The sequence below is a fragment of the Primulina huaijiensis genome, chromosome 17, assembly GCF_012295235.1.
Source record: "Primulina huaijiensis isolate GDHJ02 chromosome 17, ASM1229523v2, whole genome shotgun sequence".
NCBI lineage: Eukaryota > Viridiplantae > Streptophyta > Magnoliopsida > Lamiales > Gesneriaceae > Primulina > Primulina huaijiensis.
In genome coordinates, this window is record NC_133322.1 from 17,077,058 (window position 1) to 17,081,791 (window position 4,734).

A 4,734-nucleotide genomic window follows, 5' to 3' on the forward strand; every position below is an offset into this window, starting at 1 on the left:
ATGAGGTCTGTCTTGCAATGTAAGATCACGAACCTCATTAAGTGTACCACATATTATAAGCAGATTTCTAGTCGAATCAGTCACCTAAAATAAGGATAAAGGTTGCTTGAGCTTGATACTAGCATTGTGATGAAAACTCCATGTTCTATTGATAAGGACATGAAGATGTTCATTCATACAGATGGATGATCATATGATGATCCATTGAACGACCCTTTCTTGGACTGTCCAAGTGGTTCTTACTTATCAAGTGGAATAGTCCGTGGTTATGATTGTACACCATTAGTCGTTTGACCCGAGATAATGTAGAGGCTCTATGTACTAGCATGCACTTTGATCCGTTTACCGACTACATTGAGGGTCGTAAGGTAGCGGGGTCGAGTGTAGTTTCGAAATACGTAAAAACAAATATATTGTAGTCGATGATTCACTGTTTGCCTAAAGGTGAAGATATCCAATATGGTCTAATGAGTTAATAATGTAAAGAATTTCTGGCAGAGTAAGACATGTGCATTTTGGAAATGTGTTTCCTCGGTTTCACATACCATGTAACTATTATTATTCAAAGATATATCACAACGTTATTGAATTCATATGAAACTCTCGATATATCAATGGTTGCATATTTGATTGGGATATATGAGTTGAAGGGACTGCACTTTATGTTAATCATAACTTAAGATTCTTGCAGGCACTATCAGCGATACCTAGGGGATCATGAAGCGATGCTACTAGATGCTCTTACCATGATCATAGTATAGCATATATATAGTAACATCGTCTCATGATCTGATGGGTGCAAGCATAAATGAGTTCTAACATTTTTGTTCAATGAGTTGATTAAAAGAATGAGGCTAAATTAGGGTAAGCCCGAAAAAGAATAAATGATATTCTAAATCACATGGAGATGTGAACTCACAGCTAGTTGTGTCCCTGAACCATTGAGAATCACACAAATATCGGATTCTGTGTTACCGTTGAGATAGTCAAAGTTCAAGGAGTAAATTTGACGACTATAGTTTGATAGAGATCAAACATAATACTTATAAAGGAATTTATAAGTTGATTCCATAAGATAGAGGAAATGAAAATTAACTTAATTGCTAATTGAGAAAGGAGAGTGGAACTGTCTGTTTTTGTGAAGGAGTTCATAAAATCGGCAACTGCCAAATATAGACAGTATAAATTTTGATTTTCGAAATTTTCAATTTTCATTATATGAACAAGACTTGTATATATTCTTGATACATCAGCACTGTCAGATCGTCCATCAGGATTATAATAAGTTCAGAATTATTTATTTAGTAAATTTTGAATTTACTGATTATATAATAATACTAGTAGTCGTGACTACTAATATGTACAAAATTCTTATAAATGTTCTAAAGAGATCTAGAATTAGTTAACAAATAAGTTAATTAAATAAATTAAATAATGATTATTTAATTTTAATTAATATATCTATGCGTGTATTAAATGTGCATGTGCAAATATATTAATGTTTATATATACACTTTATATGAAGATATAAAGAGATGCATATATAATATAAATTTATCATGTATTATTAAAAGTTGATAAATTTATGATATAATATTAATATGAGAATTTTAATCTACGAAAATTAGGAATCCTTGTGAGAGTAGGATTAAGAATCCTTATAGAAAAAGGACTCCTGATTTGATCAGGAATCAACCTTATAAATATTTCATTGAGGGTCATACTAAATAAGACTGTTTTTGCACATATAATTTTTTTCACCAAAATTTTCCCTCTCCTCTTCTTCCTCAAATATTTTCGGGAACCCTTGAATAGTTGAAGGAAAGTTTCGGCCAACACTTCCTTGTTCCGTCGGCCCCCCTCCGGCGTCGTCGCACTGACTGTGGATTTGTGAGATTCGTGACTCCTAGTCTCAACATACAAATTTGTTTGCAATTATTAGTGCAATCCAAACAAGGAACAAAGTATCTGATCATGGACACAAACGTCGAGATTCGTTGAAGGGAGATACAGAAGAGTCATTTCCGCTAATCCTGATTTGTTTATACTCTAGTGTTTAAAATGCACGTGTATACAATCTAATCACCCTATAGATGTTTAAATAACATACGACGCTCAAAGAAATTTAGCGGCGAAACTAAAATTTAAAACTTCAGCTGCGTCTTGGGTACGAGAATTCGACATACATTCTTGTGATTTGGATGCGACAATTACAAGTCAAACTCGTATTCCCCAATCCCTTATGACTTGAGTAAATGCGAGTTGGCCAAGGGGATCAGTTTCACTCGTTAAGATCCGCACCCCGGCTGCACCAACACCACCTATGGCTCCACTATATCCAACCAATTCAAAGACTTCCCCTCCGTCCAGGAATACTATGAGGACACATTTTATATCAAGGATAATGTACAAGTGCCGCAATTCATCTTTTCCTATTCGAGCAATGATTACTTGCGACAGCGAGGCAGCGACATCCTTGGCATGTTAGGCCTCGCTAGGACCCAAATTTCATGGCATAAACAGTTGACATGGAAGCTGAATTTGCGGGAAAAGTTCTCTCTTTACTCCCCTCGTCGGGATTGGGTAAATTTTCAATAGGTACGTTTCGTCGTCGAGTAAATCAGACATGTCCCCTTTGCTCAAGTCCATGCCTCTGATCATAACCCCCAACAGCATGTCGCCCGTTTAGTTGGTGGGGGATGCGTTGGTGCAGAGACCATTTCATTAAAGGATTCTTAATTCGCTTTTGACAAAGATGGAAACGGCGGCTCTAAAAGCAGCACAATGTAAAACTACACGTCTCTTCACCAGTCCATTTACAAGCCCTTTACGCGTGCTTTCATCAAAGCGGCCTCGAACATGAAGATCAAAAGCGTGGCAGCTGTGGAGCCGTTTAGGGCATGTTCTTGTTAGCCAAAATGCTTAAATCCTAAATATGAATAGTGCAGTTAAAGAGCAATAAACGAAAACGGTATAGTATAGATACGTAATATTGATCGAAAGCAACATGTTATTGAAAGTATAAATATGGTGTATGTAAATTAGTAAGAAAATTGTAAAAAAAACCGAAAGATGCAACAACACAATTTTATTAAAACATAATTGTCCCATCTGGTGGTGCTTAGAGGATCAAGACGAACAACTGTTTCCCAGGATACAACGGTTAAACCTGCAGTAACATAGGACAAAAATACTACATCGACTAACTGAAGAAAGTACCTGAACTTTATCACGTAAAATGAGGAAGCAGGAGAAAACAAGAAGGAATGAAAGAGTCGCTGTATGTTTTGAGGACTCGGGGACAAGTATTGGTAGGAAGGAGTTTTATCTTATGCACATCTTACGTGGGACTTGGAGCATCATCCACCTCGAGAGTTCATCACATATTTATTGGGAGTCATCGCCTCATTCGTTTAAGTATATGAGGATTCCAGCTACATGACTCGATCTAGACCATGATTCTGATATCAATCGTTAGGATTTGTGGTCTCAGATTTTTTATTACCAAAAGTGATAAAAGATGACAACAGATAAATACAAGAACACACAAGATTTATAGCGTTTTGCTCTCGATGCGAGAACTACATCAACTTGTCACCCCTGTAAATTTTCACTATATGAAATCAAGAAAACGAAAAATAACTATTTTCTTGTCACTCTTTGGATATCAATCTCAATACAAGCTACCAATATATATAAATAATATTAGGGCTACATCAATATATGTAAAATAGCTAAAATACCTTTAAGTAAATAATTAGACTCCAAACATATATTAACAATTTGACCATCAGTAAAAGGTTGTGGCTTAATATATTGTGTAGATAAATGGATGCAGAATATTTGTAATCATTAATTTACACATTAGTTTTATGAGAAAATGAAAACGACGATGATATCGACTCGTGAACGGTGTATCTTGTAAGATAACTCATGTTATGTATGATATGAGGGAGAAAATAGATGTTAATTCAAATATGTTGGAAATAAGTGCGTTTCGTATATAAAAATAATTTTTCTCTTTCAAAATCAACAGCGGTAGAAGTAATTATACAATTTCATAAATTATAAATCGAACTTCAGAAATCATAGCCTCCAAGTACAATTCTTCCTATCGACGACAATGTGTATGCACTCCGAAAATACAAAAGATTTAGAAATCTAAATTTTTCTCTACGTTATTTTCGATAGAGCGACTTTTTTTATTCTATGGGTCTCACCTTTTTTACCCTCATTTTTTAAGAAAATATTATATAATTCAAAAGCCAAATCCTGAAATTAGATGAGAGGCGATTACATAATTTAATAAAATGTTATTATATATGTTGCCATAAATTTTTTGTTCGTTAAATTCATATTTAATGAACGTTTCATTTGGATATTAATAAAAGTTTAAAACTAAGAATATTCCATACATTATTTAATTTTAGTAAGAATACATATAAATTGTTGTGAAAAAATAAAAAATTTACGGTAAAAATTAAAATCTCAAACTCTCAAAATTATCACACTACACACTTTATAATATTTTCTCTCAACTCAATTGTGATTTTCTTCACAAATGAGAGATCTATTTATAGAAAATTTTTACAAATAATCCAAAAATAAATTACATCATTACCTTCATCATCACACACAAATTTCAATATTCAACACCTAATTTTACCTAATTTTCAACATTCAAATATTCAACATTCAATATTCAAATATTCAATATTAATTTTCAACACTCCC

The 4,734-nt window shown here is 33.6% G+C and overlaps 1 pseudogene; it reads left to right on the forward strand.

Annotated features, from left to right (window-relative positions):
• LOC140962655 (probable aspartic proteinase GIP2) lies at window positions 1-2,913 on the forward strand (annotated as a pseudogene).
• The last annotated feature ends 1,821 nt before the right edge of the window (window positions 2,914-4,734 follow it).